General features: G+C 41.2%; 1 pseudogene; it reads left to right on the forward strand.

Annotated features, from left to right (window-relative positions):
• Nucleotides 1-6,952: 6,952 nt before the first annotated feature.
• On the forward strand, nt 6,953-12,180 carry LOC127774184 (uncharacterized; annotated as a pseudogene).
• The last annotated feature ends 1,438 nt before the right edge of the window (nt 12,181-13,618 follow it).

Here is a 13,618-nt window from a genome sequence, read left to right on the forward strand (position 1 = left end):
TGCCACAGGAAGCTACATCAAGCCCTTTTTTAAATCCATGAAACATGGAAAAGTTGCCAGTTGTGGGGTAAGAACCAACACCTATACGATTGGGTATTGGTGCCACCAAATTGGTTAATCGGCACCTATACGATCCAAATTGGTTAATCGACACCTATACGATTGGGTATTGGTGCCGCCAAATTGGTTAACCGCCTTGCTCAATCTCTTCCTGGGGGTTCTATGGCAGCAGTTTGTCGCCAACTTCCAAGGGACATACAAATGTCACGCGGTCGAGGACGACCTCCACACTCTAACTCAGAATCCAGATGAATCTTTGATGGACTATATACGACGATTCAATGAATGCGAGAATACGATCCCTGAAATCACTGATGCCTTTGTCATAAGCGCGTTCAAATCAAGCGTCCGAGATCGTTACACCACTCAGGAGTTGGCAACAAGATGGATTACTTCTGCTCAGAAGTGATTCGATATAATCGATAGATGCGCCCATGCAGATGACACCCACAGGAGAAAAGAGGGAAAGAGCAAGGCCGGTAACAAAAAGAAACCGGCTAAAAAATATGCACTAGAGTCTAGCAAGAAGAAGAACAAAACGAACGAGAAGTGCAAAGCAGGGACTGAGGTTCTCATCACAAATCCAACGGATGATTTTGAGCTATTTACACTCGAATCCAGTAAGTATTACATCCAAATATATATATGCAGTATAACTTTAGGAAACTAGGCAGTAATTTTAATGTATAGATTTGTTTCTTTCTGTTCTTAGAGAGTACCTCTTCGTATTTGAGTAAGAAGTGTTATAACTCTGCGTCGTCTTGAAGAGAGGCAACGTGGGCGGCAACCCCAAACTCTACCGCCGCCACCACGTCCCCTCCTCTCCGTGCCTCCACCACCATCAGAACAGTCCACGAGAAGCCCAATCGGTTAGTGTAGATTGCGGCAGCGGGGTCAATCCTTCTTAGGTGCTTGCGAGCAGCTAGGGTTGGGGTTGTGATTGCTCTGGGGCAATTGATGCTGGATTCGCTCAATGGGAGACCACAGTGGCAATTATGGTGGGGCTACAGCAGATGCAAGAATTGAATTGGTAATGCGATGGGGGCATGGCTGGATATAGGGGCTCCATGCTCGGTTTAGGCGGTTGCTGTAATAAGGTTGTGTGATGGTGACGACATCAAGATCTGATGGGTTTGGCGTGCCTCGATTGCTCGGGACACTGGCATTCGCCACCGCCATTGGCGCCGGGAGGATGTGAAGTGGCAGGCGTACACGGAGGTTGTGGGCGGACTTAGCTGTTTCTAGCCATGCCATGGATATCCTTCAGGAACCGGTCTTTTTTGGCAGACATAAGTTGAGTGGATCCTTTGCTAACTGGGCCCCTTTCCAAGCTCAATCCTTTTATAGCGGGCTTTTTCTCCGGTCATGGGATGTTTCCGTAAGGGGGGAGGCGGTGATGGCCTAGCTTCGGGGGATACTACGCTTGGAGTGTCAGCAAGCGCCGTGGCATCGATGCGCAAGGAGATGATGAGCTACTTGGCAGCGCCATGCAAAGGTGCACTAGGAGGCATCATCCAGCAAGTGGGATAGACGGGCTAGCTCCACACCAAAATATTTTTTATAAAAAAAATTATACAAGAAAAATAGTTAAAACTTAGATTCAAACTTCCATGTTGTGTAAGGAGACCACGTAAAATTTTTTATATTTTGTTGAAAATTCTAATGAGATAAATTGATTGTTAATCTTGTATGTATCTAATGGTATTTTGGGTATTTCTTTTAAAAATATCCAGCCCAACAATATATTGTAAAACAATTGATAAAGTTATCGGTATATTGTAGTTTATAGAAAGTGATAATGTTAGTGGTAAATTATTAAACTATGACAAACTTAATGATATAGAGTAGATTATCTAGTATAACTATATAGTCGTCGTTTTGTCTTGCCTCACGAAGCATACATAGCTCTGCTCGACCATCCAGTGGCATATGCACATTTAATAAGCTGCAAAATTACCTAAGCGCATGGACACATGGAGTCGCTCAGCAGCGTGACGACGATCGTGAAGATCGCCAAAGAAGTCGCCGTCACGGCGACATCGGCGACATGGACGCGGAAAAATTCACTGCAGATAGTGGCGGCGACGGCGAGAGGAAGGACACTACTGACAAGACCGCTGCCGCCGGCAATGTTTTTTTTTTTTTTTTTTTTTTTTTTTTGATTGAAGGCCATAGGCCCTGCTTTTACTGAAAGCAATAGAGTCTGATACATAAAACGTCAACCGCTGGGGATGCCAGCTTTACAAAGCAAGGAGCAAGGGCTACTACTGAAAGGATCATTACAGAGACCAGAAACATGCTCAAAACAGATTGCTAAAAAAAACATTATCAAATTTACCAACTCTATCAACCTCATTATCAACCCAATGTCATGGCTATCGGTGTTCCAGTGACAGTGAGCACGGTGACATTCCAGTGACAGTGAGCATGGTGACTGCAGGCGTGAAGAACGAGTTGGTGCCACGACCATCGTACGGCTACGGCTACTGGCGGCCATACGCGGAGGTTGGGCTCGGCACCGGTGATAGCAACCGGGAAAGTTCCTGCGGTGCTCCATCCGCCGCCGCCGCTGCCTACACATACCCGGCGTTCCACCACCACATGTTCAGCGACGAGAACCCCCAACGCCTGCTGCATCCTTTGATATTGGAGAGTTGGGAAATGTTGTAACGTGGATTGGAATAACGGGTATCACATATTTTTTATGAAAAAATAGTCCATATGTATTTACATTGTAAGTCTCTAAAATTATATATGTAAATTTAGTGATTTACACTATAAGTCCCAAAATTATATATGCAAGTCTCAAAATTATATATGTAAGTTGATGTAACTTCCAAAATTACAAATTTGTGACAACACAGATATACTCCATCTACTTTTGATAGGCATATTTCTAAATCTAAAAAAAATTATTTTTCATAAGCATATTTCAATCCAACAACCTATTCTCTTAATGACTTTCTCGGATTTAATGCTTGACTCTCCATTCTTCCACACCAGATTGGCTACATGGGCATCGATAAATATAAATATTAATGAATCGCTTATTTACGAGGTATAACTAGTAGCACGTTTAAATGGATGATAATAGAATTACTTATCCTTGGTCTGTGTGACAAGATGAAATACGACTATCAAGTAGATGGAGGGAGTAGCATTTTCGAAGATTAATTAGTAATCCTAATCAGCGAATAACATAAAAAGTAAAGAAGAAATCTGTACTTACTTAGGTGATGGTGAAAACAACGTTGACACTTGATCCAACATAGACACACATAGACACGTGATATAACATAGACACACTATTAACCGTGGATCAGAATTGCGAGACTCCTCCGGATCCCATCGCGATCCGCACTCAGGGACAAAAAAAGGGGACACGCGCATCCCCTCGTTCCCTACAACTACCATGCCTCCTCTCTCTCGATGTCTCTGCCACTCCCCGCATCAACCGCAACGCACCTTCTGCATGCTCTCCTCCCCATCGCCGTTGCGGTGCCTCGCCGACAGACATCACCCCCACTCATCCATCCATGGTGTCATCGTCGTGCGATCTTGGCGCGGCCGTGACCTCAGGCACACGTCTCTCTCCATAGATTAGGGTTGAGGGTTCCCGGGTGGGCGGCTGGCTGAAGCAGCAAACCAGCAACGAGGTACTGCGGCAAGCCGGCGATAACGAGCAAGCGGAGGCGAGCGCAGGCTTGCAGCAGCAGCCGGGCGCGGGCGTCGAGCAGGCGCTGAGGTAGAGGCAGGCGGCGGGGACCCAGCGAGCAGCAGGAGGAGGCAGAGCAGGTGAGGGCATGAGGCATCGGGTGACTGGGCAACGAGACCGCCCGAGCTGACAGCCGAGCAGCTAGCAGATCAGGCGGCGAACAACAGCAGCTAGCAGAACATGGTGAATCAGTAGTTAATTAGTCACTGAATGGCTGAATTAGTCATGGTCTTGCACTCTTGTCATATTGCTATTTTCTCTATAATGCTATGCTTACTCACTGTTTATATGTAATTTATTGAAGTTAAACAAGAATATCAATATGAGATGATAGGGATTTACAAGCATTGAGCCTCATGCTCCATAGTTTTGATTTATCAATTTGCAATGGAGAAGAAAACAACATTGTTAGATTATTGTAAAGCAATTCAAGTGGCAACATTTGATCAATGACAGCGCAAATTATTCTGATTAAGTTGTGTATATTATTGATCATGAGAAGTACGTGAAAATTTTCAATTCCCGGGAAGCATAGGCCCAGGAGGAATCAAGTGGGAGTTCAGGGACATGCAACTGAGAATCTGCTGAGGTTTTCTCTGACATGATACGGTAAGATTGCCTTTCTTTGATGTTCTGATGAAAATGGAGAAGTTTTGTGCCACACATAGATCTGTTCTTGTGTTAGTTGGTACTCTCTTCAGCCAGTAAACTAGCAGAGACAACACTCCTCATTTTTTAAGGCCTCTAGTATTGTTGTGTTTATTTCTGTACACTTCTATGAATCTTTCTATGACTTGCAGTCGAGAAGATATGTAAAGTCTTCTTTTTCGAACGGTCAGACCATTGCCGACGTTTTATATTAAGAAGAAGATATCCCATTTTGAGGAGAAAACGGGATTATACCTTACAGTGCTCAGTTAATTAGGGAAAACTGAGCGAAAACCACAACTACAACACCACACCAATAGCTAACCTATCCTAAGCTACCACGACGGAGCCCGACACAAGGCATCGGCCAAGCTTGCCATTTGAGACGACACAGCAGCCTACGCATGTTATCGTTGCCAAGCTTGACACCCAAGTGACACAGCAGCTTCGACTTCAACACGATGCTACCCCAACGCCAAAATTAACAAACAAGAACGACACCCACGAAGGACATCAGCCCAAGCTACCAAGGAACCACTCCTACACACAGCTAGCATCAACAATCCTATAAAGATATTGCAGTGTGTTATCGTTGCCAAGCTTCGTCGCCCCAGCAAAGCAGCTCCGACTCTACCCCACAGTAACCAGATAAGAGTGATGAACACGCGCTGTAGCAAGGAACGAAGCCAAGGAAGTGAGGCCTCGTCAAACACCCTGGACCTGAAGAGCTTCGGGGACATTGCAGGAGTCCACCAAGGCTACCATTGCGCGCAGAGGGTTCTTGGTGTTATGAGGGGTTAATGCCAGGACGACGCCTCCAAGGAGGGGAACGGCGCCAAATGGCGTCGCTGTCGTCATGCCGGCCCATGGCCTGGCAAGGCTTTCGCCAGCGGTTTTCCATCAAAACCCCACACAACCATCCTGCACAAGATATGTAAAGTCTCCAATATATCTATCTGATTAGCACCTCAAGTTCAGACATTTCAGAATATCTACTAACTTTTACCTTTACCTCTTGGTAAATTTCAGAATGTTGTAATTCAGTTGGAATTTAGTTGAATTTCTAATGAAATACGCATGTTGCCCGATTCCATTTTTTCTTTTCTTGGTTATTACTGCTGTAGATGGTACCACTATTTGAACTGAGTGCAAGAAATAAGGGTGGTCCAGGGAATCATGCAACGCATTGCATGGCCATCCGATGGTTGAAACATCTGACTGAAATCAATCAAAATTTGTGACGTCCCATCTACCTAATAGTTTTAACAGTGGTTTTACTCATTGATCGTGCGACATATATTCAACGATCGAAAACGATCTAATGAGTGGCATCCGACGGCTCCCCACCTCCTCATCCCAATCGCTCCCCCACGCCACTCCGGGATGCGCCTCCACATATCACGCCTCTATGCCCGCCTGCACCATCCAATTGCGCACCCTCCATCACGCCCCCTCCTCTCCCAGCCGAGGAATCGCCGCGATCTCGTTTCCCCGCCCTCTGTCACGCAACCCTCCCCCCTCTCCCCCATCCACCCGCTGCACCTCCGCCTATCTCACCGATCAGCGCAACCAACGACGAAGATCTCCTCCGTGCCACCCCTCCGCTCATCGCACCGATTTGCGCCGCCGCCGCCAACGATCTCCTCCATGCCACCACCTATCCAAGCCGTCGGAACACCGGCCCACACCTTCGCCTCCACCGATCTCCACCTGGCCGCCTGCCTCTGCGTCGCCAGTTCATTGTCGGCCAGAGTCGCCGGGCTCGTCGTCGCCAAGCCGGTCAAGCCCGCTGCCTCCTCCACCAACGTGCTGCTACGCATCAAGCGCCACCGCGGCCAACCCAAATCCCATCCGCCACCAATAGGAGGTACAGAAACCCTCCTCCCCACCCCTCCCCAGAACCCTCCAGTGCCATGTCACGAACAGATATGATGCAATGCATGACATGATCTGCATTTTTTATCACCGAAATTGATGTTAGATTATTTCAGTTTCACTCTGTATGTTACTCTGATTATTTTCTGAATAAGCTGATAAGTATACTGTGCCACCTATGAGAAAATAAATTATTGTCTGTATGTGCGATAAAAAAATAGTTATTATCTGCACGTGTGAGAAAAAGATAGCAGGCCTGATCTTAAGTCAAGCTAGGAAAATTGCTAACTGTCTCACCATTAGTGCAGAGTGTTTGAGCTGCAACTAATTCTTGAAGTACGGTGATTCTCAGACCATGGAGCTAAACTAATAAAGAACCGAACTCTAATTGTGAGTACCTGTTTAATTTTTGTCTGTAGATACAAATTTGTTCGGAAGTGACTGAAAGAGACATAAAATTCAAAATAAAAATGAATCTATTCTTGTTGATATATTTTCCTCTATTGTACTATAGCATCCATTAGTGACCTAGAGGTCACTCAAGTCAGTTTTACGTTAAAATGAAATAGTATATAGTGTTGCGGGTTCAGCTGATGTCATCAGTATTTTATTTTCTTAAGCTCTCTTGCTGATTTGGTTTCATTTCATTTAGGTCGATACTGTGCTAAATTTGTTCCAAATCAAAATTAGATCTTCCCCATCACCACCACTCTCATCAGTCTCATCCTGCTCTCTGCTCTCTCCAAGGTGAGTATTGGAAACCTTGTCCTATGGTTATTTCAGAAATGGAGAATTTCGTTCAGCTGATGAATTATCCCTTGATCATGGCCATTATAAATGAAATAAATACTTAATTGCACTATCTACATTATATAGCTTCTATAATTGGATTATGTTTTTCTGAATTTCCATTATGACAAAAATGGTATGCCACTATAAGAGTATGTACAAAGGTAGAGTCTAATATGAGTTCTCTATATTAATTAATGGCACTAGAGATTATCGTCCTACAATAGTAGAGACAATAAGATTTCTAAACCATTAATGCACTAAATATTTTTTTAGTATACTTCTTTTCTTTTCTACACCCACATGCAACAAACTTTTTCTACCCACATGCAACAAACTTTTTGTTAATAAGTGTTAAGAGTCGACTCTGAGCTGTTATCATACGTAGCAACGTTGTTTCTCATTCCTTCCCTCTCTTTCTTCCACGTCACCAAATTTACTTGCATAATAACGAAGAGAGCCCATTATTAGACACCATTGTACGTGCCCTAAATGCTTTCTGTTTCAGTAGAAGAAACAGATAATGATTAGGATGGGTGCAATGGTTATGTGTGCTTTTTGCTAAACGTCTGAGGTTTGCAACAATAGCAATTCTTGGCTCATACTTTTTCCCCACAATATACCAAACTGTTAATATAGCAGGACAGATTCATTTGTTTTGAGTTCTAATCATTGAATTGTACTTGAATAGTTTATACCACTGAAAAATTAAGCTAGAAAATTAAGGTAGGGGCATGAATGATAAGTAATTGTGAGTTGTGAATTGAGGCGGTGAAGTGGAGACCATCAGATTTATTTTGGTCCTTTATACTTTTAAGATTGTCGTGCATCTGTGATCAGTTTCCGGCGTTCTATATCATGGTTAAATATGCTATGGGTCTTTGATCTGTTAGTAATCCGAGACATGGCACATTGCCACACATCCTATGCTGTGTTCTATATGCCATCAATGAGCACTGTGGATATAGTATTCTGGAAACTGCTTTGTGATTTTCACTTCTATATATGTGTGATATCTATACTGTTTCGTTTAGTTCTCTCCAGTTGCATTATTTGTTGCGGGCACAAAATAAAGCATTTGATACATATATAGAATATACCATGTAGGTAAATAACTATCATAATGTTTAGCTTTTGCGATACACTTAAAGAAATTCTCATGCGCTACTAGGAATGTTGCTTTCGTACTCATTTTATTGCTCCATCAATAGATGTTGCAAAAATTGTTGACTTAGTTTATAAAATAAGTAATTGTATTATAAAATATAATATAATATTTAAAATGATCAATGCTAGTCGGGATTGACCTTAAAAGCTGACAAATGTAGTGCTCCATTTTTCGAGGCTCACATGAAGAGATGTACGAGAGAAGCTCCTAAGAAATTTGAATAGTTAGCTACCTTGGGTTAGACAAATAAATTTATTGGTTCAAACAAGTTTCTAGAAGAAAACTTACGTGCCAAGAACCGAATTTGTGACAATTATTTGACATAACATGTTAATATCCTCAGTCCAGACCATGCCACAAGCATGACTTTGCTGAAGTATTACGCAATAACAGTTTTTTTTGTTATATCTCATATTTAGTTTGTTCTTAAATGCTGGAATTAACGGATTAGGGTCTAATACATAGTTTTTTGCTTTATTGGTCCAGTATGACAAGGATATAGCTTCCAAAGACCCGTACTGGTATAAAAATCTAGAAAAAGTCAACCATCGGGATAATATTAAAAAACAGTACTATATAAGAATAAAGTATAGCCAGCTTATCGATTTGCATTGCGCAACTTTATAGTGGATATTTGACCAGCTACTAACCAACCCCGGAAGGTCTTTTTTTATGGAACTTCAGGCTTGCACCTAATCCTGCAGAAGCTTATATGATGTATAATAGTTGTTTAAAACATGAACAAAAGAAGTCAATATTTGGTAGATTATAAAAATTTACCGAAAACTGTAAGACCAGGCAATGCTTTTCTATTGCTTCGTTAGTTTTCTGAACCGTTTGGATGTTTTAATACATGAACTTACGTATGGACATGTGGAAGCAATCACGATCTAGTGGTTTATCCTTCTTTAGTACTAAGTAAAGTTTTCTAAGACTCAATTTAATGTTGTGCGGGGATGAACATTGCACTCATATGTTTCCACCAATCAATAAAAAAATAGGCTAGTGCCTGTTCAATCTATAGGGTGGATATACCATATAGAAGTTTCCTACTCAAGTGTTTAGGAAAATTTATTTGTTGGATGTAGCGGAAAAGGCCGCCTATCAACTCCTGTAAACTCATCGTAGAAACCACAGTGAGGGAACTATATTTGTGTTAATCCATTCATCTACCCATAAAATTTCAAAGGTGAACATTAAATTACTTTTTGCGAATGAGAGTTATGGCATGTATCTTTTATGGAAAAATGCATACCTCGTGTTCAGGAGGCTGACCTCTCTATAGAGACGATTATAAACACATTAAAGTGGACCCAAACACACAATTACACCAGCAATGTCTGAAAAAAAAGTCAGTCAGTATATGATCGACAACACAATTTAAAATTTTTTAGCAATATAAGATGCAATTATTAAAAACATACACACAAACGTCTTATTACGATGTTCTAGAAATGCAAGTCACTAAATTTTTTGAGTTGTTTGGGGTACAGAGCAAACTACGATGCTAGAATATATGACTTGGCTATAGTATCTCTAGAGAAAAAACAGCCATAATACCTTTTTATTATTCGGAAATCGAGTTCCCATGAATCAGATTGGAGATAAACACCATACGTGGTATATTTCCATCATTCGATCAAAATATTGTTATACCTTCTTGCATATTCTCCACTGATAGTTACTTCCATTTTATTGCATATTTAGTCGATGATAGTATGTAATCATATGCACAACTTGTGCGTGCAAGACCCGCTGTGTGTGCAAGACCCGTTGTGCATAGGTAAGTTCAGTTTATTGAATTGGTTGAACTGAAAGTAATAAATTTTTTTTGTTGTGTGATTGACTGCTTGTTTGTTTCAAAATGTTCAACTACTTCGACAATGTCGAGTTTGATGATTCCAGGGTAAACAAAACATGTAGTGTTATTGTCGTGGTAGATGTCAAGTTTCGTTCCGAAGCTGATGGTGACAAGCAACGCTTCATATTGATGGATACTGTCGTAAGTTCCTTTTCCTTTTTCAATATGGAAAAGTATAAAAAAATAAATACATTTACCTGGAATCATCAAACTCAACATAGTCGAAGTACTTAAACATTTTGAAACAAACAAGCAGTCAATCATACAATAGAAAAAAAATTACTTTCAGTTCAACTAATTCAATAAATTTAACTTACCTATGCACAACGGGTCTTACACGCACAACAAGTCTTGCACACAAGTTGTGGATATGATTACATACTACCATCGACTAAATATGCTATATGATTGGTACACTTGTAGGGCTTGGAAATGGAAGAAATTATAAGTGGAGAATATTCAACAAGACTTAACAATATTTTGATTGAACGACGAAAATATACCATACATGGTGTTTATTTCTAGCCTAATTCATGGGAACTCAATTTTTGAGCAATAAAAAGGGATTATGACTATTTTTTCACTAGATATACTATAGCTCTATCATCTAATGTACCGCTACAGTTTTCTCTATTCCCCAAACAACTCATAAAAATTAGTGACTTGCATTGTCAAAACATCGTCATAAGATGTTTATGGGCAAGTTTTTAGTAATTGCAGCTCATATTTTTGGAAAAATATTGAATTGTGTTGTTGGTAATATATTGGCTGACATTTTTTGCAGACATTGTTGGTCTAATTGTGTATTTGGGTCCACTTCAACACGTTTATAATCACCTCTATAGAGAGGTCACCCTCCTGAACACGAGGTATGTATTTTTCCATAAAACATGCATGCCTTAACTCATTCATTCATAAAAAGTAATTGTTTGTTCACCACTGAACTTTTATGGGCAGATGAATGAATTATCACAAATATAGTTCCCTCTAGGTTTCTACAATAAGTTGTGATCTATCTTGTTTTTGCTTGTGTTCTTCGATTCAGATGTAGGGATTAGCCTTTGCAGTGAGGTCAACCAGGCAACGCATGATTGATAACCAAAGGAAACGTGGTGCTCCAGTTGCAAGTTTTGGATCATGTTGATCCGAAGCCGAATCATGTGTGTCATGTTTCCACCAAATCAAGAGGTATCAATACCTATCGGAACATCAGGACCTAATTCCTCATCAATAGGCGGCCTTTTCGGCTGCATCCAACAAATAATCTGCCAAAACCCTGGAGTAAGCGACTTCTATATGATGTATCCTCCATATACTTCAAACATGCACTAACCTATTTTCTTATTGATTGATAAGAACATATGGGTGCAAAGTTCACAGTCGCACACCATTAAATTGAGTCTCAGAAAACTTCAGTCAGTACTAAAGAAGGATGAACCATTGGACCATGATTGCTTCAACATGTCTATACGTAAGTTCATGTATGAAAACATCCAGACGGTTCAGAAAACCAACGAAGCAATAACAAAGCATTGCCTGAACATACAATTTTGAGTAGGTTTTTATAATCTACCCAATATTGACTTCTTTTACTCATGCTTTAAATAATTATTATACATCATGTAGACTACTACTACTGGATTTGGTGTAAGCCCAAAGTTCCATAAAAAAGACCTTGCGGAGTCAGTTGGTAGCTGGTAAAAAATCCACTATAAAGTTACATAATGCAAATCGGTAAGCTGGCTATAGTTTATTCTTATATAGTCGTGTTTTTTTTATTATCTTGACAGTTCACTTTTTATATATCTTGTACTAGTACGTGTCGTTGGAAGCTATATCACGGTTATACTGGACTAAGAAAGCAAGACACTCTATGTACTAAACCTTAATCCGTTAACTCCAACATATAAGAATAACCCAAATACGAGATATACCAAACAACTGTTAACCATTGTAGACTACTTCAGCAAAGCCATGCTTGTGGCATGTCCTGGTTCAAGCTGTACCGAGGACATCAACTTGTGGCGTAAAATAATTGTTTCAAATCCGGTTGTAGACACATAAGTTTTCTTCTAGAAACTTGTTCGAACCAATAAATTTATCTGTCTAACATAAGGTAGCTAACTATTCAAATTTCTTAGCAGCCTGGAAAAATGAAGCAATACATTTGCCGGCTTTAACGTCATTCCCGACTAGCATTGATCATTTAGAATATTATATTATATTTTATAATATAGTTATTTATTTTATTAACAAATGTATTTGCAGAACGGTTACGAGCTAAGGCAACAATTTGTGCTATTTTCTTCAAAAAAAATACAATTCATGTAGCAACAAAATGAGTAAGAAAGCAACATTTCAAGCGGCGCACGAGAATTTCTTAAGTGTGTCGCTAAACATTAGGATAGTTATTTACCTACATGGTATATATTCTATGTATGTATCAAATACTTTATTTTGTGCCCGCAACAAATAATGGAATAACTCTATTTTTCAACATATTTTTAAGCATATATTGCTCTCGTATATTGTATACTGAATTGATTATATATAATGAATTCTTGTAAGATTTCTTGTGCCCACACAATATCATATTATATTGTACCAATTCATCAAATAAGACTCGGTTCTACCAATTTAGTAATACATGAAATTAGATTTGATTTTTACCGATTTGAGGTTCTCGAGGTGTCAAACTATCAAACGGTTGTTTTTTCCGTATAATGCAGGCCGTATAATGCTCCTAATAAGGCATCAAATATAATGTTGTCTAAAATTCCCAACCTCCTATTCTGTTCAGTCTCTTAGTTTTGTTCCTTTCTCTAGTTGTGTCTGCTCTGTTTGGTATTAGACCTGTTTCCCCCCCCCTCTCCCTTGACTTTTGGCCAGGCCTCAGTGCACCTTTTTTTTTCTTTGTAGTCTGATGCATTTCTGTTAATGGAAATGGAGGGCGCTTTGCCCTTTGACAAAAAATAAATCCCTAACCTCTCCCGTCAGCCACCACCACCATCCCCTACCGCTGCCTGCGCAGAACCCCGTCTGCCACCTTCGGCTGCATGTGCGGGAGGTGTGCATGGCCTTTATTAGAACTCCGTCCGTCACGACTTACCTTCTTCTCGGCCTCCTGGGACAACACGCTCAAGCTCTGGTCCCCCAATCGTCCCGCCTCTGTCCATACTTTCCACGACCACGAGTACTGTGTCCACACCGCCACGTGGTCGATGCACCACCAAGACATCCAGTCCGGTGTCCGGTGACTGCACCGCGCGCGACTGGGATGTGCCCGAGACAGCGCGAACCCTGGTCATCCCAGTGCAGAAACACGAGGTGTTCTCGCTCAATAGGGACAAGTACGACCCGTCTTTCCTCGCCACCGGCTCTGTTGACAAGTTGATCTACCTCTGGGATGTCCAATTGGCTGGTTCGATGAGTGAGGAACGAGAAGTGGGTGGACGCCAGCCGCCATCGACAAGCGTTGACGCAAGGCCGACGACGTTCCCAA

This window comes from Oryza glaberrima, chromosome 5, assembly GCF_000147395.1.
Source record: "Oryza glaberrima chromosome 5, OglaRS2, whole genome shotgun sequence".
Taxonomy (NCBI): Eukaryota; Viridiplantae; Streptophyta; class Magnoliopsida; order Poales; family Poaceae; genus Oryza; species Oryza glaberrima.